Consider the following 21,802-nt stretch of genomic DNA (forward strand, 5'->3'; position numbering starts at 1 on the left):
GGATTCTCAGGCTTGTGAAGGCTAGGATTGGTTTTCCTTGGGAGGGGTTTTTGAGTATGAAATCTCTTGTCCTTGGTTGGCCACTGTATTTTGTTTCACTTTTTGAACCCAGACTGTTTACCTTTTTTTGAGAGAGATGTTCAGGTGTAGAGTGTGGGAATATGATTTATTGCAATTCATGTAGTCACTGCTGTCTTTGTTCTTAGAATTGAGACAGCAAGTACATTAGAACTTGTAATAGAACCAGTGCTCTGCCAGTTAGTTGATGTAACTGGTCTAATTTGTATGAACATTGTACTTAAGACCTACTTATGGACCTGCACTTCATTGTGCAAAGGGCTATGCATACACAGACCAAAATGTCAATACTCAGCCTTGAAATTTAAATAAGATGACTAGGAGTTAGAGGAATACAGGCTGATGGAAAATGGGAAGAACAGAAGAGAGCAGTGAGCAGATGCTAGTGTGCTATAGGGACACATGTAAGACAACCATCCTTCAGAACTGGAATGCAACTACATCACACAGGAAATGAAAAAAATGTGGGGGCTATTCCGCCTTCTGAGGTTTCCTACTGCTGTCATCTAAAAGAGACCCATTCTAATAGGAATAAAGTGATTTGAATATTATACTGGTTTTTTGGGTTTGGTTGTTTTTTACCACAAACTTAAAATACCTTAAACAACTATGCTGAAGCCTCTTTACTCATAGGTTTTGTCTTGGAGACTGGAGTGGATAAGAGAGTTCCAGAGAATGTACAGGAAGAAAATGGGGGATTTTATTAACTTACGTTAATGTTTGCTTTTGTGCTAATGCTTCTGACTTTGGAAAGAGGTGTTAGTAGCCTGTGAGAATTCATGCAGGTGCAGTGGCTGCAGTCACTCCCCTGGGAAATGATTTATCAGCAGCTTAAAGCAATAACTAAAACAGCCACCTGCCTTATGCCATTGCAGTTGGCAGTACTGTTATTGTGTGAAGGTTGCCATATGTGTAGAGAGGCTGTGGTCCCTTTCTGCCCTATTCAGGAAAGAACTGTGCTGAAAGCAGAAAGTCTCTTCCATGCTCCTTGAAACTTTAAGTTAATGATTTGTTTGACTGACTGCCTTGCCTGTAAGTGCATTGTCGGGTGATCTTATTGGAATGACAGGGCAGGAGAGCTCTTACCTCTCCTGCTATTACTGTTTAGATGTGTAGGTATTTCCTGCAAAGCCAGACCAACAGAGCAACTAGAGCCTTGCTGTGCAACCATCTGTAGTGCAGGAAAGCTAAAAGTTCAAGCTGTTCTGCAGTTTGTATAGTTTACTCTTTTGAACTTGGCAGTATAATCTCTTCTGCATGTTTGTGGATTCTGCTTAAAGCCTCCAACACACTGAAGTTTTTTTATCTCAAAAAGTAAATGAGAAGAAGGGAGAACAGAGTGCCTCTGAAAATCTTACTTCAAGTTATTTCTTCCCTGCTTTAGGTAAAAGAAACTTCATGAGAGGTTGTGCTGGGGTATCTTCTTGATCTTTGGACAAGAAAAGCCTGGATCTTGTCATTCATGATCATTGAATCAAATTCTTGCAGGATGCATGGTCCAGCTCCCAAAAGCACAGCCAGCTCTGAAGTTGGGTACAGTTGCTCAGGGCCTTGCCCTTTCAAGCTGAGCGTATCACTAAAATTCAAAACCACTAAAACACAAGAAGTTCCACCTTAATATGAGAAAGAACTACTTTACATTGAGTATGACAGAGCACTGGAAAAGGCTGCCCAGAGAGATTAGGGAGTTTCCCCTTCTGGAGATATTCATAACTCACCTGGATATGTTCCTTTGTAACCTGCTATAGGTGACCCTACCTTGGCAGGGGGTTTGGACTAAATTATCTCCAGAGATCCCTTCCAATCCCTGCTACTCTGTAATCTCAAATGATCGAGATATACAAAGGGCAGCTTGGGCTAGTGTTTGGTCATCCTTATTTTGACCCCTTGCCTCCATGACACTCAAGGGCTTCTGATGACTGACTCTTTCAGCCCAATTAACAGTCCTGCAGTTCTCTACCTTCCTTATATGCCAACCATCCATCCCATACCTCTGACTTGGCTGGTGTAGGTACTGAGGGAGACTGTTGGGAAGGTGTTGGGAGAGCCAAGGTGAAGGATATCCACTGCTCTTTGCTTAAAGTTACCATTTTCTTCATAGAAGGAGATCATATCAGTTGAGCATTATTTCCTTTTGGTAAGTCCCTGTTGCCAGCTCTCCATGATCTTCTCATTTTTACTGTGCTTAGAAATGGCTTTGAAGACTTGTTCCACAGTCTTTCTAGGGGCTGTGATAAGTCTGTGCTCTCCCAGGATAATCCTTCTCGAAGAGGAATCTGAACTTTTTGCATTTCTGTAGTAATTGGAACCCTCCTGAAAGTGCCATGACCTTTTAAAGGTGATTGAGGATGGCATCTCAGTGGTGTTGGCCACCAGTCTCACTGGCCTCATTTGTCACATGAGTCCCTAGGACCAGACAGGTATTCAGTCTGATCTCCCAGGCACTTCCATTAGGCAGAGGAACCAGAAAAGCCTGAGATCAAACCTCACCAGTAAAGGCCTTTTCTGCTTCTGTTATAACCAAGTTCCCCCAGCCCATTCAGCATCAGGACCATGTTTCATATAAAATTCCTGTTAATGTCCCTGTACCAGGAGAAGACCTTGTTGTTTACTCTTGCACTTTTTTACTAATTTTGTCTCTGAGGCAGCTTCAGCTTCTCTAGGATCCTCCCTGTATTATTCCTGTTTCCTTAAGCCTTCTGCTTTCTGTATGCTTTTGTGACATCTCATCAACTCATTCAGGGATGAGTTTAGTTTTTTCAAAACTAACAAAGTAAAATACCTGCTTGGGACTTTGCTTGAGTGAAGGCAATATTTTTAAGATTAAAACTCGGAGTAGCCTGACAACATGTATGAATACTCAGAGCTAAAGTAACTTGCAGTGCTTGAAACAGAAATCTTGTGTGGGCTGATAAAGTATTTGTGGATATGTAAAGGCACTGCTAAAGGTGATCTTCTTTTTGATGAGAACTTATGAATATTCACTCCCTTCCTTTTCAATTTTAGTAGCTATTTCCTATTGCAGCCTGGTTTGTATTGAATTGTTGGGGGTGTTTTCTACACCCACTCTTCAGGTGTTGCCAACTCTCACAGGCATTAGTTCAGATTAAAGGAATTGCCAGGCTATATTGTCTGAATTCCTTTGGACTTACTCGTGTTAGCCTGAAGGAGGAGCGAAGGAAAAGCACAATCTTAAGGGCTTCCAAAACCACAGCACAGGCAGCTCATACTGGTGTGGTACCGGGCAGGACCATGGTCGGTGTTACAGCCAAGCTCCAGATGAGTGGTTACAAGTCCAGGAAGCAATTATTGCACTGCTGGGGCTTCTCTCAGCACTCAGGAGGAGGGGTTTAGCCTGTGCACTCCTTAACCCACTGACTTGGTTTTGGTCTCCGTACAGCCTGCTAAAATGCTTCTGGCTGCAGAATCTCCTGCGAGTAGAGCATGAAGGAAAAATATAAAATTTCTCTGAGCTAGAATGAATATCAAACTGAGTTGTGTGTTCTTTGACAGATAGCTCTGTTGGAGATGAATGGCTGAATGAGAGCTTGGAGCTGTAATGTGGCTCTTAGTGCTTGAGCATGTTTTACCGGCAATGAGTTTAGCTTTATTTAGCCTGGGAAAACAGACAATACTGTGATGTCCATTTTATAAATCTGTTACTAGAACTGACTTTTTTACAGCTTCTGCTGCCTTCAAGGCTGCTAGAAATCCCGAGGATGAAGCCAGAAAGAACATAATCTGTGGAACTGTGATGCTGAAGCAGATTTGCAAACATCAATAGCGAATAAAATATTCTGCTTAAAAACATAAATCACTACAATCTCTGAAATAGCTGACTATGATAAAAAGGCAATGAATTTTTCATGAAGTACAGCAATAACACCAGATGGTTACTGGGCTTGTGGGAGAATCTTTCCATTTCACATTAATTCTGAAAAACAGTGAACTAAAAACAGCATGCAGTAATGAACTGGTCACACACAATGTTAGTTTGGACCTAAAATAAGTGGATGGAGTCAGATTTTTTCTAAACTGGCATATTTTCCTGGACTTTACTTGAGATCTGGCTCCATGAGTTCTTGTCTACACAGGTCTCTCTCAATTTGTAGATGGGTAGTGTTTGGTTTAAATTGCTTTATGCTGACAGAGTTGTCTTCTGTCCTTTTCTTATCTTGTCAAATCCTGCTATAATTAACCTGCTTTCAAAGAGATATTACTTCAAAATAGAATGGATGAAACCACTGTAAAAGCTCGTGTGAACTTTACCCATGTCATATGAGCTACAGTGGTAGTGTCTGCAGTGCATGGTTTTGTTATTTGAACATCATGTTAGTTTAGCTTTGTACTTTCCAATGTTGAAGCAACATTTTTATTAAACATTGGTGTGTGTCTGTTACTTAAATTTATGACAGGTTCTAGCCAGGAGTGTATTATGTCTAGCATGCACTGCCCTTAGTCATGCCTGCTGACCTGTTTTGTCATCCCTAGTAGGATAACAAACTAGAAATCTTAGAGTAAGAGTACAAATTGCTGTTGATGTAATGCTTAGCGAAGGAGGAATTTGAAGCTCAACTCTGTGACCTGTCAAAAGCAAAGAAAAATGCTTAAGGATTCCTCAAACAGAAAATTTATTGTCCAGAGCTTTTTCTCCTTCTTTTTATTTAATTTTTTTTTCTTCAAACCTAGGTCATATTCTGGATTTCCATTTGGAAACCTAAATTAGATTTTAGCCACCAACCGTCATTTTTGATTATTCTTTTTTCTACCTTTTTATTAGTGGCATCTCAGCCAGTTTAACAAAAACAAAACGTGATTTTATCTATCATACATCTGACCACTGTACTTCTGAGTTGTGGGAAATGGTTTTGAATATGTGGTTGCCTTAAAAACAAGTAATGACTGCCTTAAACTGCTGCAGAGTAAGATTTAATGAACATTAATATATATGAAGTTTAAAAAAAATTTTTTTAGTCATGTGACTTTACTTATTTTGTTAAGTGCCCTTCACAGTTTACCCCCCCTGTAGAAGAGCCTTTCTGTGGAGAATTTATCTGTGTGTACTTTGGCCTTGTCAACCTGCCAACACAGGGGTGTGTCCAGTCTTGGAAATGAAGCTTGGAGTTCTTACTTGGCTATGTGGTGGCTGATATCCACATGGAACAGTACAGGTCATGTCAGCTTTGAGGAGAAACAGCACAGCTACATTAACCTGATGCTATTTCTCAACCAATGTGCCATGTCTTCCTGCTAAAGTTAACCAGTGAGGTTGGCTGACACAGCTTTCTAACTAGGGGTGTTCTAACTAATCAAGATATACGTTCCTGAATATACATTTCAAGAGATACACACACTGATGAGTGAGTACACACATATCAAGGCAAGGTATAGTTTATGTTCCTGCGTATAAAATGGATTAAGGGAACTGAGTCTAAATATTAAATTATAACATTTCTTTAGATTAACCCCCAAATTATATTAGTCAGATGCCACTGTACTCTGCTTGTGTAGGAGGTTAGCATGTGTGGCTTGGTGAGTGGAGTGAGGAGGGGATAGAGGGCCCTGATATCCAAGGCTGGATCTGTAGAATGTGCCCAGGACTGGGCTGGGAAGCAGGAGGCTTGCACAGCCCCTCTGGAGCAGGTGAGGCACTGCACCAGAGAGCAGATGCTGTCTCCCAACACCAGCAGTTTAGGGGCAAAGTATTGAACTCTATTTCATTATGGGCTGTTTCTGGCTACAGACTTCTGGTTTGGTTGGTGGTGTTTTTCTTGCCTTCTTTAGAGTATTGTACTGCAATATTATATAATCATTCTTTACAAGCCTTAGGCATGCTGCAGAGCTGGCCAGCTTGGATCTCAAAGCTGGGACTATGGCAAGAAGTGCTTGGAGCTGCAGGGAGAGTACTGTGTCCCCTTCCTTTCAGGAAGCCGGCATAGTTCACGTGGTGAAGTGTGCTATTATCTGAGCTGCAACTCCTTGTTTCTGAGTTCATGAGTCTTACCTAAAAGCAACTGACCTGTAACTCCTGGGTTTTCTTTTGTTTAATCTAAACCACCTCAGATATGACCCCGAAACAAAATGAACAGGAAGATTTAGGAGCAGACTTGACAAAGCCTATTAAAAAAAAAGTGAGGGCGGGGGGGAGGTGAACTGAAACTGTGCCAAGCAGTTATGGAGGGGTGAATGGACTAGAACAAGAGTGGTTTGGAATAGAGGAAGCTGGGCATTGTGCAGGAGCACACTTACAAAGTAGGCAATGCTACTCCAGTGTAAATATGTGCAACATGCCTCTCCAACCCGGCTCTGCAAGATTCTTGTAGGCACACAAGGTTCAGAGCATTACCATACAGTGGTGTGCCCCAGCAGAGCCAAGCAAATAAAAAAAGCACCCTGTCAGTGTTAGTCACTGTGGCTCTATCTACGTATGTATGTTGATGGTTGCATATACGAGCTGTATTTCAGATGTATTTAAGTCTGTGTTGTAACTGTCTTGAAATGTACTCTGAAGATTTTATTGTCACACTTAACTGTGTAAAATTAGTAACAATGCAACTGTTCACTGCCAAAGTAATTCCACCTTAAACAAAACAAACCATTATCTTTCTCTGTCTACGTTCTCTGGGTATAAACACAGGACTGCTTTTGCTGGCCAGAGAACTGGCTATTTATAGCATTGCAAAAAATCTTTCCAGATTCTTGTTACCTATTAACAGGCCGTTCTTTTTGATATGGGCCAAAATAAAAAGTCACAAGGATCTAGAAGTGGACAGACAGGGAAAGGCTAGAGAATCCTGATGGATGCAGCATTTCTTTTGTCCTTTTTGCTTTTTGGCAGTTGTCCCCAAGTCACAGTGCTGATCTACAAGATATTCATGAACAGTTCTCTTGTCTTGTGAAAATACCCTCTGAAAAGCTTCATGATTCAAAAAAGAGGAAGATAAACACCTCTAGGGCTCTCACTGCTCCCTGATATCTTGTTTTACTGATGAATGCTGATTAGCTGGGCCTGAGAAGTAGTGTTCTCAGTAAAACAAATGCAGGCAGAAGGAAATGTGTTGTTATGTTGCTCTCATTTAATGTTTCCATTTTGTTTCAGATTTTTTTTTTCTTTTCAAAGTCATGTCTCTGTCTCTGCTTGCATATGTAAAAATACTGTACTTTAGTGTAAAGAAAACATAGCTGAACATCTGAAAATCTGTCTAAAAGTGAAATGAGACTTTCTGAAATAATATAGGAGAACTTTATATTTCAACATCATACTCCTGACCTCTGGCAGCTGTTTAAAGCATACTGAAGGAATGAACTCGTGGTGTTGGTGGCTCAGAGCTCTTCAAAAGTAATTTTCAAACAATGGTGTGAGTATATATGCATATACAAATACACACACGTGTATTTGGGGGAATGTGTGTGTTATGTGGCTGCCCCCCACCTCCCCTCTCCTCGATCCTTGCATGCTACAGCTGCTGAAAGCACGGGGGCCGGGCGGCTCCCGGTGCCGGCCCGGGTTTCTGTGGCCCTGCCGAGGTCCCTGCTGGGGGAGGGAAGGTGTGTGGCTCCATTCACTCCTCCTGAATTGTGCAAGAAGAGCGTCAGCATGAAGTCAAAGAAAGAGTCAAGTGCACTGATGCTATAAAATGTTTTTTCTTCCAAGTGTTTTTTTTTTTTTTCCTTCCTCCTCCCTGACCTTATCTAATTTTTTTTTTTTTTTTTTTTTTTAAATCCTGGCAGCTCCCCTTTCCTCTTCTGCTATGACAGCATGAAACAGGGCAAGTGTGGCCTTGGTGGGGTTTTGAAATCGAAGCGCGTTTCCTTTCCCACTGCATTGCGCTGAGTCAGAGCGGCCGAGGGCTGTTCCTGGCAGCCGCCTCACTCCGGGCTCTCGGGGCCGCGCCCGCTGCCACATCAACAGAACACTCTGTCTGCTTACGAGCTCTGTACTTCGGCCAGTTCGTGGCATTTTTTCAAAGCTGTTCTATTGTCGTTTTTCCTTTGATGTGCAAAGCTGGGCAGGAGCGTGATTGCCTGTTTCTGCAGCGAAGAGCTCGAGAGACAATAATGTTATCAGAGCATGAGATGAATATCCATGTAATGCTGTTAATATTCAGATAGCAGCGGCTTTCAAAAGATAATGGAAGACTTTCAGACTTTCAGCCAGGTTCTTCTGCTTGTAACATGTAGGCTGGACTAACCTGCTGAAAAAAAAGCGATGTATATGAAATTTCTGACCTTGATTTAGTGTAGTCCTTAAAACAACCAAAACCAACCCAAACTCAGCTGTTTGTATGGTTCTGTATGTAATTAGGCAGGTAATGAGAGGAAGTTCCACATCAAACAGATGCGTGTCACTGCCCACAGCTAAACAAAGCAAGGAGCAGGACTACAGCTAGTGCTCTTTCTTAAGGGAAGCTGAGGAAACTGTGGTGAGCTAGAAAAGCCTCGAAAGAGTTAAGAGCAATACTGTTGATTTTCTTACAGGGGAGAGGTTATTTTCAAGCTTTTTTCATTAGTAGAATTGGTGTGAAGTGTACAGGCACAATGCCAGGTTGGAGTAGGACCACTGCGCTAAATTTTTAGGATAAAATTTTTAGGAGCACAGCCTTGGGAAGGACATCTTTTAAGCCAGTGGGAGGTCAGTGGAAAGATCAGAGGATATGTTCACAGCTTGCTCTTTATACAAAGAACATGAAGCTCCAGCACTATCTGCTGTCTTTGCAAACCACCCATAACTCTGGTGACAATCTTCAGATAGGGTATTTTTGATTTTGATTTGTTTTTTTGTTTTTTTTTTTTGTACCTAGATAAGGTGGGACCAGTAGTCTTCCTTATTGTTTATTAATGTTACTTTTAGTTACAATTTGAGAGGTAGGCAAACATGTTTTTCTAGATGTTGAATAGGTACATTGCCTAGATTTTTTTTTTGCTGCAACAGCAGCACTAATTGAAGCAACAAACACATCCAAGATCTGTATTAGACGTAGAGTAGACTACTGGTGCCTTTGTAGTTCCCTTGTCCTTTGGTTCGTAGAGCAAGGGAGTGAACTGGGAACCTGAAGTACACTTTTCTGTGCAGACACCAGATAGTGCTGAGACACCTGAGTCTCTGAAAAACCTAATCTAAACCTGTGAGATATTATTGTGTTATGTGTGCACAATAGTTTGGTTAGATTTCTGAGAGGAAAACAAGGCTTTAGGACTATGCCGTCTCTAACAGCCATAATCATTAATAATGTATTAAAAAGAAGGTTTATAGCCCTGAGGCTATCATCTTAATGCATAATCTCAGAAATGTCAAGGTGACTCAGGATGATGTGATGGACCATGGCATCTCTGAACTGCTCTGAAATGTGTCATTCCAAATAGCACGTGTGGTGAAATGCACACGGCACTCAGGCAAAAAAGGCTTTTTTGCCCTCCAAATCACAAACACTCATCTCCTTGGCAAGGATACATAGCAGCAAGTGTGTATTGTCTTTGCTTTCTGAGAATGTGGGCTTGTTTTTATGGTCTGGAGCTAATTTGGGATATGAAAGATTCTGTGGGCAAATAATAATCTAACTTCCCCCTTTACTGGGATAGAAATACTTGCTCATGTTCATGGGGGGGGGGGGGGGGAAGTATGGCTCAAAAAATATCGGGGCCAGTAGGGACATATTTGCCACATTGTTGCAGTCTAGCTGAAAGTTGATACAATTAACAATGTCTGTCTGTGTTAGTTTTTGGCTGTGTAACTGTACCTCTCTCTCAGATAACATTATTCTTTTGAGGACAGCAGCGTCTGTTCACACAGTGGACTAACCAGCACTGTGTTCTTATTTGTAAATTGCATTAGAACAGCTTTGAGATCTTTCCTGGGGTCAGTGCAAATCAAAGTTGAGCACCGATGCCAAAATCTCACATCTATTGTTTGACCAGTGGTGTTATTTTTAATTGGATATTTTGGTGACACAATTCAATGTTAAAAAAAAAAAAAAATGAAGCTGGTGATGTGAAGGGACTTGTAGAAAGAAATTAATTGGAATTATCCAGACTATAACAGAATGTTTTCTAAAAAGGGTAGTTCATCTGAATGTCTTTGATTCAAGTATACATTTGAAAATTCTTAGGAAATAGCACTCCTAGTAGGGACCAGGTGGTTGAGCCACTCCTCCTACCCTGTGACCTGATGCTTTCATTTTATTTTTATACAGAGATTTTTAACAATAGCCTTTTATTATGTTTAGTGGACTTTTTTTTCTTTATAATGGGCTCAGCTTCCTGAGCAGCAGAACATCTACCTCCCTTGATAATTACCCTGTTTCTCTCAGAAAGCTCTTCTCTTAGAAAGCTTTACTTTTCCAGCACATTATGTTTACGCCATAAATTTGATCTGCACTTTGCGTTCTAAGTGGGTTAGTCCATTTTAGCACCAGCTGACTTTCTAAATTAAAATAGCCTTGCTGGTATAACAGAGCAGGTGCGTATTTGTTGAGTCTGTAACAAAACTGAAATGGACCCTTGCCACTTTCAATTTTTTATGATAGAGGACTAACACCTAAGTTATTCTTGGGCTCTGTGTGTGGTGTGGCTGTGGCTGTGCAATGGGAAATTTGTCTCTGCCTATTTTGTGTTACAGCGCAAAGTGACTTTGGGTAGTGTTAACGCGAGTCAGAGCTCTGTGGTAAACATCTGGCTTCTACTGAGTTAGTAGCCAAGCTCTCATTAATTTCTAATTTCTATAGAGTCAGGCTTGTAAATCTCTCCTGTTTTTTCCCCTTCCTCCTCGGCATCTGACACAAAGGCACGTATGAGCACATACCTGCCTATACACTCTGTTTTTAAGCCAGGTGACCATGTTAGCTGAGGTAGTGCCATGCCTGAGGCTACAAAGTCATGGTGAAAGGTTTTCTCTGCTAGGTTGGGCTTGGTGCTGTCCTAACATGCTCATGCAGACACTTCTTTTCCAGCATGGCACATGAACTGAAAAAACTCTCATCTACTTGGCAGAAGCCTGTAGTATGCAATGCAAACAGATCCCTGTCTGCTGTCCAAGTGAGTTATACACCAAGTCTGCATTCCTCAGTTCTTCTCTGTAAAATAATGGTAATTCTTTCATCCTTTTGTAAGATGCTTTAGATGAAAGGTGTTTAATTGATGTAAAGTGTAACTGTTAGGAATGTACCTCATCGTTTCCAGCTGCTCATGCTGCTGACATACAACCCAATTCTTTTCCTCTCAGGCTTTACTCCAGTGAGAAAGAATGAGTTTTGACTGCTCTTCAAGCAGTGATGTCCCAAGTTCATGACACTGCTGCTGTTTTACCACCCTAATGACTGACCTTGATTTTACTAATGTTTTTCCTAATCCTGACAATAAAAGTAATTTTTGCTTCTGATGGTTGACTCTAAATGCGTTTGATTAACTATCAGTTAAACTGAGGCTTTGTCTTTAGTTAGGAGGCTTTCTTAGCAAGAAGCATTGCTGTTTGTACCTGAAGCAGTGAGGTTTCTTTTCTTTTCCTGCTGGCTTAGTCTCATTGAGATTGTGCTCAGTGAGTGTGGGGATAGAAACTTGTTCTAAAGGCCATTCATGCATCAGTAGAGTCTTACTGTAACCAAACTGCTTCTGCTGCTCCTTTAAAAAATTTCTTTGTTTTCTTTTTGGCCAGGAAAGGTTGCTGCAAGTGCAATAAGTAACATCCTATCAGACAGTGTGTTTAGAGCAGTTCTAAGTGTCTATAAGTTTTAATTAGCTGGTTTTAGTCCACATGGCACAGATAGCTCTAGGACTTTTTATTTCCTACACATTCCTTTCTCAGAAAGGCATGGATGGTAGTCACAGGTCTTAGGAGTGGTGAGGAGGCGAGATGTTACCTTCCTCTGAAAAAACCCCAGAGAAACACCACCCACCCCCCCACCTCCCCAAAAAACCCCAAACCAAAAACCCAGACAAAAGAACTTCATATATAGTCCTTTCTAGCTCTTTTTTCTTTTCTCCCCTGAGCTGCTGTTGTGAGAGACCTGTTTGTATTGCAAAGTAGCAGTTTGCTCTTGGCAGGTTTATAAGAACTTGAGGAGAGGAGAGCTTGAGAGAGGAGTCATTATCTAGTATCTGCCAGCAGCTCTGGGAAGAGAGAAATGGAATTTGGGTCTCCCTGAAGGTGTCTGAATTAAGAGAAATGCAGCCTTCAGGTACTTGTTATGTATAATCATATAACCAAGGGTTAATTAAGAAAGCCCCTGTGGTATTTCAAATGTTTGAGGGATCTTGTAAAGCTGAGCAAACCAGGCTTTGGGATGGAGAGTGAAGTATTAAGAGGTAGTCCCTTGGGACCTTGGGACTCTTGCAACCCCACATGACTCTCACTTTCAATGGCTGAGCTTGCTCTTTTCTAAACTGTGACGCAGGTGTTAAAGCAAGAATAGGGAAGTATTAATGCCTGATAAGCAGCACTTTGCAAAGTTGCTAAGTAATTAAATTTGAAGCAGATTACCCTATTCACAGTCTGAATGCTAGCACGTATGCTAGGATGTACACTAGCACACATTCAGTCTTGTATAAACAGTCACGATATTAACTAATTTACTAGTGTTTGTCATAGGGTGTGTATTGTTTTCTCACCAATGCCAAAATGCAGGCTAGCTCTAGCAGCATAGGATGTATTAAAAAAATGGCTGAGGCTATGAGAATTGGAGAGGTAAAACCTTTAGGTACCATTAATTCACCGTGAGGAGCCCATATATATGGAACTGTATCCTCTGCATCTGGCATGCATCAGGTTTTTGAGCATCGGCTTGATTAACCTAGAAATCCTGACTGCATCCTTGAAAGCAGCTGCATAAGAATAATCTGTATAAAAGGAAACAGTCCCCCTTGTAGGAATATACTTCAGACAGCTGTGGAAATTCTACAGAAATAAGGCTCTGTTGTGGATTTTTTTGCCTCATCAGATAATCTTGACAGAAAATCCTCAATTCATTTGCCTAATGACATAAGATAATTCAAACACCATAAAGCACTCCAGTGATTTCTGCTTTGTCTCTAGCTGCTGTTCTAGGAGGGTACAGGTCCCACAATGTTTGGTTACATACACAACCCTAGGCCTTGGATATGTCAACAAAAATATAAAGTATCTGGGAACTGATTTCCTCTATTAGTACAGTACTGTGAAAAACTGTAAATTTTTTTTTATTTCCTAAAATACAAGCTTCTTTAGCATCTTACCTGCTTAAGCAGATGAAAAGTATCTTCACTAATGATATAGTGGCTTTGAAGGTGGAAAATGCTTTGGTTGGTTGGTTGTTTTCTCAATGCCAAATACTTCTCAGGATTTCTAACTGTCTAGGATGTGATATTAGGTTTTGTGGGGTTTTGTTCTTTAATAATTTACTTTGATCTCATAGTTTGTTTCCTAAGTTTCAATCAGTAACTAGTTAATTCTGTGTCACTCAATTCTCAGTTGAGATCTGTGTGTTAATAAAAATCAACATCAAGTTGCAGCACAGATTCTCTTCCAGAAGGATGTTGAGCAAGACAGCAGCAGTGAGCTGTGCTCAGGAAAGCCTGTCTGAGAGCACGTAGCTGGAAGCACGGGGCTGCGCTTTCTTCTGTGCTGCGCTGCTGCACACACCATAGCAGGGCTCCAGCATCACAGAACTGCAAACTCAGGCAGATGTTCTTTAACAACTGTGTTTGATGTGTGGTGTTTATGACAAGTAAACTCGTTTAAACTTGTGTTCAAGATCAGTTGAACTTAGATCCTACAATCGAACCCTCCCTCACTGTACTCTGCTTAGTCTTGTTACTGTCTTCACAGTAGGAACTATTTCCAAAATTACTGATGTGAGCAGGGGATTTTCCCTGACTTTAACAGAGATTGGACTGGATATCTACTCTTATTTTATGCTGGCTTTTGAAAACAGTTTTAGCCTGACAGAATTTGTGCAGTCAAGATTATCTTCAGAACTACAACAATTATGACCAAAAAAGGATCTTACTGTTATCTCTTAATATTGAATAAAATAAGAATACACCAAACATGCAATGATAGCAAAATGTGTTCATGGAAGGTATAGGCACAGAAAATTAAGCATTTCTCTCTGTTTTGGCTCTTTGGTCCAAAATATACTCTTCTCTTGAACCCAGCCCTGCCAGGTATTATTCAGGGAAGTTGTAAAGACAGATTCTCAAACCTGTCACTGATGGGGAGAGATGTGGAGGATGAAGGTGGGGAGGAAAGAATGTGAGTTCAAATTTGGCAAAATCTTGTGTCTTCAAAAGCTGAAATTGTGAAGATTTACTCTATGGATTAGCAGCTGTCAATTTTTCATTAAAACTGGTATCAAGAGACAGCTATTTGCAGTCAATTTGCTATGAGCAGGATTTAGTTTTGGAAGGATGGTTCCTAGTCAGTGTAGCTCTGCTGTTTTGCAGGTGTTTCAAGGTTACTTATCCTCACAAGGTTGAAGCTGCAGCTAATTATACTGTTATAAATTCAACATGAACTTCTTGTATACTGTAGTAATCCTTATCATATTATTCTATACTTAGAGTGAGCCAAGCAACAAGAGGAGTGTGCTATCCATCTTTTCTATTTTTTTTTTTTAATCATTCCAGAGAAGGAAATAGTAAGTGGATAAGAAGGATAGGTCAAACTCGGTATCTGTCAGTTGTGATGATGTACTCTTCAACAGCACTGGGTTATAGCTGTTCAGTGATAGGACCTCTGGCTAAAAAGGAGGTTAGAGTACTACAAAAGAAGTTTTCTATAGAGTTATGGATATAATAAAAGTGACCTCAGTTTTATGGGAGTGAAGAGCAGAGGTAAGGAGAGAACCCAAGAAAACGGTGGGTCTACCTCCATGGAGCAGACAGTGGGTGTTTCTAAGGAAAGTGATCCATGCTTTCCTCCCAAAGACTGCACTGTATGGCCCAATGCCACAGGCTGGGGTGGCAATCAGGCAAAGCATTCCAGATGCAGGCTGTTGCCAAAAAGCCTTTTTGTTTTGTTAGTTGCTTGCAGACAGGGAGGGGGCTCCAGGCTCCTACATCAGTGCACGAGTACCTGGTCAGCTCTCATGTCTATTGCCTTGAGGCAGCACCTCTCTCTTTGGGAGAGATGCCTTCAGAAGCTGTTGGCTGCTGTTTAGTGCTGCTGAATAACAATCAGGTATTTACTTCTTTCTTCCTATTTTCTTTTGAAATTATCTCCTTTGTGGCCCTCAGCCTTTCCACCCCACTCACTCTCGGTTGTTATCTCTGTTTGAACCCTGTTCCCAAGGTCTCTTTCTGGTTTTGGTGAGGACTTATTAGGATATATCTGCTTGCTTCTCTCCTACGTATTTTTGAGATGGACAGTAGCCAATGTCAGATACCACAGGGAAAATATAAAGATTCTTCTAATACTTCTTGTAGCTCTGGAGGAAAAAAAAAATCATTGCTTTAATGTAAACCTCTTCTCATGAGTTCATTTTTCACTTTCCCCTGCTTTCCCCTGTTGCCCTATTTGCTTTCCTAAGGGCACTGCCTCCCACCTACTGCAGGTGTGAGGCAGGTGTTCCTTATGACTGAAGATGGTCCATTTGGGGCAAAGTCCCCACCTGCTTTCAGAGCATGTTCTTCAATGTCAAGTTCAAAGGATGGCTTGAAGGTCAGAGGAGATTTTGTGGGTGTTAGTTTTTGGTTACATATCTGCATCTTTGTTATAGTAAATAGGAAAGTAAAATTGAGGGAAGTACAGATAGCTGAATTCTTGACAGCTGATTTTGAATGTGTTTATATATGTGTAGAGGGAGGCAGTTTCATGAAAATGAGTCTATGAGGTGAGATAGACTTAGTTGTTAATGTTGGATAGCTGGTGCTGGTTTTGGCTGGGGTAGAGTTAATTTTCTTCGTAGGGGTTGGTTTGGAGCTATTTGTATTTAGTAGGTTAGTATGGAGCAGTGTTGATTATTCAGGGATCTGTCAGTTCCTGCTGAGCAGTGCCTACACCGAGCCAAGGCTGCTTCTGCTTCCCGTTCCAGCACAGAGCAGCCAGGGGTGCACAAGGATTTGGGAGGGGGCACGGCCAGGACAGCAGAACCCAAATGGCCACGGGGGTATCCCATACCATCTGGCATCATGCTTGGCAATAATGCTGGGGGGAAGGCTGTCTGGGGAGCTACTGCTGAGGGACTGGCTGGTTATTGGGAGCTACTGCTAAGGGACTGGCTGGGTATTGGTGTGTTTGTAGTGAGTGATTGTTTTCATTTGCACCTCTTTTCTTTCTTGGGTTTTATTTGTCTCTTTTTGCTATTTTCCTTTAATTATAAATTGTTGATTTTATTTTATTTTATTTTATTTTATTTTATTTTACTTATTAATCTGGTCTTATGCCAACCCATGAGTTTTCTCACTTTTACCCTTCTAGTTCCTCCATCCCACTGATGGTATTGAGTGAGCAACTGTGGGGTGTTTAGTTGCCAGCTGTGGTTAAACCGTGGCATAGCTATACCTGATGACTTCACTTTGTCTTATACTGGAAACTTTTTACTTAACTGCTCTTGATTTTTCCTAGAGAAGGAATTTGGCTTGTCTTTTTTTTTTTTTTTTCTTTCTAGTTTTTTTGTGGCATGGAGGCTGTTCCCTTAATTTTACTTTTTTATGGGTATCAATGACAGTGCTTACACCCTCTGAAAGATGAAATTTAGGAATATTTCGATGATCAAAATGAACAAATGCACCAATTCAATGGGTGTGTAAAATTGTATTGTAGCAAATTTTTTAGCCTTCATTCTAAGTCTGTCTCAAACTGACTGTAAAACAGAAACATGTCCATTCCAAACTCATTGGTTTCCTTTATTTTGCAGGATCTTGACATGCATTATTTCACATATGCAAACATGCTACCAAGTGTCTGAATACATATTACAATTTTCTATGGAAAGTCAAGGTCTCTGAAGACAATTTATTGTTAGAGCTGAATGGAATTAGAAACTGAAACATAGCAATGCTACAATGAGGACAAATTTATACCAAGGGCAGCTCCAAAATTATTTGCATAGCTTCAGTTGTTTTCCGCTACCTGGAAACCTCAAGAGGCTGAATAAATTCTTACATACTCGCAATTTATAAGGGCCATAGGTATCTTTAATCCACAGTTTTCTCTTCACAGAGCTATGTTTTCTATTTCTGAGTCTGGCCTCCTGCTATATTTGTGGAGATAAGTAAAGTTTTTTTTCTGCAGTATCTTCGGGTGTGCCTGAGAAATGTTTTCTTTTGATAAAGAATTTTTTTCAGAGCAGCCCTCACCATAGAAACATGTTTTCAATTTAATACTAATAGGAAGTTGCTTATTTTTTTAAAAGTTACAAAAAAAATAATACCTTCTTTTCTTTCCTAGGCACCTCAAGATGGTGATTTGCTAACTTGCCTGAGTAGGACCGTAGGGGTCAGGATGACAGTACTCCAGGTTTGGAGGTCAGCGTGCTCCATTTGTGAGGCCACTGCTGATAGTGCTGCTCCAACAGGTTTTGCTGAAAGCACTTCCCTATGTTCCAGCCAAACATCCTGCTGGTGAAACTGTGGTGGTCAGAAGTGCTGGTGTGACTGGAGGGCTCTGTGTACGGCACTTTTGGACAGTGCAGTTGTGTGAGCTTCCTGACGGAGCCCCAGTAGCTCATCCCCTTTCTGCCCTGCACTGGAGCTGCCTGATGGCACACTACCTCTTGTAGCCACCCCTGCAGTAAGGAGAGAGCTCACTTGCATAATCCCCCTGTCCCTTTCTTACACAGGGAAAGAGAAGAGCGGGTGGGAAGGGAATACACAGATGAAAATCCTGGCAGGAGCACCTGAGCAGGGCTGTGCTGCAGCACTGTGATTCAACTTCTGTGTCTCATCTCTCTCACCTGGTCCTTAAAACTGCTCCAGTTGGTGGTCTGGCCCCAGACAACAGCAATCATTGTCATGAGAGTCCTTTCAGTGTCACTGGTTTTGATCTGCTTCTGGCTGCACAGAACCCAGGCTGCAAGCCTCAAAGTGTGGGGCTCCTTCTTAGGGATAGTTCCCTGAGCAGCTTTCCAGAGAAAAGATCATTTATTCCCAAAGGTATTTTCTCTGACTTTATAGAAAAGGCATTGATCTGCTGCTGCTGCTTGCCTAAGAATGATTTGAAAACCTTTGATATTTGAAAACTGAGCTGTTATAATCAGGCAGATAAATCGTGCGGGTAGCTGGGCAAGAGTGTTCAGTGTTAGATAATACTCCAGAAAAACCCTTCACTTCCTCTCACAGTCCTTTTCAGCAGGGCTGTTCATGTAGTCTGTGACTTCAGTTTTGGATAAGGTAACTATGGGAAGTCCTATATATATTGAGATTACTGCATCAAAATTTGCTTTTTCTAAATGATCTTCAATGTTTGTTTTTAATTTACTTTGAATGTCCACCTTGGCAAACTTACTCTCCCAACTATTTATAAAATATGCCTGCAAACAAACAAACCCCTGAGGCTCAAATTGAAAAGTTTGTGCAGACTTTATTGAATTGTGTTTACTTTCTATTTGTCTTATATTTGTTTATTCCCTTTTATTAAGGTGCTGAGGTGGTAGCTTGGAGCTCTCATATTTTATTTTTCACCTCCTTTCTGCTCTGCATCTCAGGAATGCAGGGAAGAATATATAGGAACTGTGACTGAAGACATAATTTTCCTTTGCTTTGTGTTCAGATAAACAGAGTTGTGAATTTCATAAAAATGTGAAGTCTGAGCTGTACTGTGCTTTCTCCCATTCCAAAATCTCCCATATCCCACATTGGTATGGGATCCATGGACTCTGTACCTGGCCATACTTTCCAGAGTTCTACCATGGGATACTTGAGTAAGAATTAATGAATTAAGACCTCAGGAACTTTGTTTCATGAAAAGAAAATCAAGACAGATGTAAGGAGAAGACAGTTGCAAACAAATAACCTCAATTCTTAGTCTTGAAGGTTGAATAATTCTGTATGTATTAGCAAAATAAATTACAAAGCAGATGTGCACAGGCACTGCATCCAGAGGGATTTAATTTTGCAGCTAATTTATTACTTGTTTTCATGTCAATTGGCTTGTCAGAAGATCTGCTTATCTCTTATATGAAGTCATTCTTGCTAGATGCTGTTCTCTGCTAACAGAAATAATGTTTTTTAAGTCAAAGAATGAGATCCTGCAAAGCCCATGAACGAACAGCCTAGCGCTGGGCAAGCACCATTTACCTGGCAAAGGAACGTGCCTTTTCATTTGTATGTGATTGGCTTAGGTTAAACTTTTCCCTGATGGTTCATGAGCACAACATTTCAGCGTTTAAGGTGAAGGGACAGGACCATTTAAAGCACAGGGTGCTAAGGAAGACTGGCTCTCGGGCACTGGGCAGGAGGCAGATGCTTGTCTTGCTGAGTCATTGGCTGTTTGGGTTTTGTCCTTAAAGCTTCCACTTCCCGAGTCAGGGAACATGTAATTAGCACAAGGTTTGTCTTTTGTCTTGTAATTGTACTGTTGGAAACCCAAGAGCTCTGCACTGTTTCAGTGCACCTCCCTAACTTGAATGATGCACTAAACCTGAAATACACTGTCAAAGGGTTGGAGTTTTTTTCCACCCACCGTGTATAGTAGCCGGGGCTTAAAGGAAAATATGGTATGTTCCTCAACTTGCTGCAAAATTATCAGAGCTGGTTTTCTGGGTGCAAGCAACCCTGCACAAAGTGCAGCAGGGTGTGCTGGATGGCCTCCTTCTCAGCCTCATGGCAGCACCCTGCCGGCACTGAAGCAGAAACCCACAGCTTGTTGTACCCCATGCTGGAAATGCAACAGAACTTAATTTCTGAGATGGGGTTTAAGTCTTTTTCTTGGTGGCAGCTCTGTTAAAGCATTTTCTTTCAAATTATTAGGAGCAATAGTGTGGCCATATCAGCTTGTTCAGGCATATGGGTCACTGCTAGAAGAGTCAAGCATGAGGGGACGTGGACCTAAGGTCTCCCATAAGACCTACATGTGAAATTGAGTTTAGTTTACTTAGCAAAACTCTTAAACTCTCCATAGGTGAAACTGATGATTAATTCAGAATGTAGTATCTGGTAGCAGTTCAAACTCAGAAGGCCATCCAACTGTTATTCTGTTTAGGGGTTTGTTTTTGGTTTTGTTTTGCCTTTATTTGTATTCATTGCTGGCACAGTAAAGGAATGTGAATTCTTTCTTTTGTTTTTGCTGTGAAGCCTTGCAAGCTTCTTTGTCCAAAGAGGGTTTGCTGATTTCAAGTGAAGCAGTGCTCATTTGAGTGATAGTCTCTTATTTGCTTCCAGAGAGGTGCAGATATAAATAAATTAGTCCTGAATTACTGTTGGCAACCCTTTGTTCACGTTCAGGCATGCTCCTGGCACTCATGCCTGCATGCCAAAGAGTTCTTGGCTAATACCTGTCACTCTGTGCAGGCATCATGAGTTACCAGTTCCTAGACTGGCTCAGATGGAAAGGATAGTCTTTCACCTCCTTTCCCTATTAATTACAGGGCCATGTATTGAATTATCCAGAGCCCTGCTAGGAGAGGTGGCTGCTCCCCTAGGAATGGAATGCTGTTTGCCCATCACTCTGAAAGCATCCCTTGTCACCTGAGGCTTATGGTTAAAAATAAAACCCTTATACATCCGGTGTATTGACAACAGATATGTGCTAGAGACAGGTGTGCAGAAACAAAATAATTCTTTCCTATTTCCAATTAATAAATTTTAATACTTTCTCCTCTGTATTTTATTGACCTGCAAAGTTTTTGAGGATACTCGTGAGAAATATGAATGCTTCATGCTAACACTTTATTGAATTATTGTTTTGCAATTAAGATGTTGCATGCCCCCTTTCACATGGGAACTGGATAATTCGAGTGTGTACTTGACATTCACTACCCTGCTGTAAATTTCTTCATCAATTAATTATTCATGACATTTGTTTTAGCATTATTTCTACCAGGTCACTGACCTCTCCACTTTTTAAGTGGAGAGGAACGGATTGATACCATTTGGATCAGAGTAGAGTGTTCCTGTCAGAGTAATAACTTCCCCAATGCTTAGTGAACTGAAAACAAACCACAGAGTGGATCTTCTGCCTAGCAGGACCATGCTTACAGCAGTGTAGAAGCCTAGTTTGGCACAAAAGGTGTTTTACCATATAAACCTATAAAACAAATGTTTCAGTATTATGATGAGTTTAGGTGATCTTATTCAAATATGAAAAATCTCCAATATTAATAAATTTCTTAAAACACAAAGATTGGAAGTTAGGAATCTTGGAAGTAGGTGGGTTTTTTCATATGTGTGGTTTTGTTTCTCATTGCAGAGAAGACCCTAAAAAAATATTAATTACTCTAGAACTTTTAAAATTACTAGAAACCAAGAAAACCTAGTTAAATTATAAAAGTTTGCCTCTGTAATATATTTAAGTTCATATTTAATATAGTGATATAGGTGCAAGTGGGTTGCTGTGATTTTTGTACTTGAATATGTTTGGTATGCTTTGCGCTGGTAGTGGAAAGACGTGGGATTGAAATGAAGATGTAGTAGGACATGGAAGGCAGGAGAAGAAAGGACTTTTTGGAAGGCTGACTCCTAACATACAGAGGGGAGCTGGCCCAGAGCTGAAACTCCAAAAGAAATGCACACCAGCTGTGCGTGACAGGGCAGGAGGTCAGTGAAAAGGGAAAACAGCAGGAAAAGGCATGAAATCAACAGGTAACACTTGTTATTC

The 21,802-nt window shown here is 40.9% G+C and overlaps 1 long non-coding RNA gene across 6 annotated transcripts in view; it reads left to right on the top strand.

Moving 5' to 3' along the window:
- Positions 1-21,802, top strand: part of LOC138106443 (uncharacterized) — a 176,489-nt gene that overhangs the window by 10,511 nt on the left and 144,176 nt on the right. For 2 of the 6 annotated variants that reach the window (XR_011148992.1, XR_011148989.1), the window contains one exon: positions 17,438-17,514. The exons of 3 other annotated variants lie outside the window; for them this stretch is intronic. This is a non-coding gene — a long non-coding RNA (uncharacterized lncRNA). Of the gene's footprint in view, positions 1-15,094; positions 15,227-17,437; positions 17,515-21,802 lie in introns of those variants that run through there. One more of the 6 variants, XR_011148993.1, reaches the window with a different exon arrangement.

Source organism: Aphelocoma coerulescens, chromosome 2 (assembly GCF_041296385.1).
Source record: "Aphelocoma coerulescens isolate FSJ_1873_10779 chromosome 2, UR_Acoe_1.0, whole genome shotgun sequence".
In the NCBI taxonomy this organism is placed as follows: Eukaryota; Metazoa; Chordata; class Aves; order Passeriformes; family Corvidae; genus Aphelocoma; species Aphelocoma coerulescens.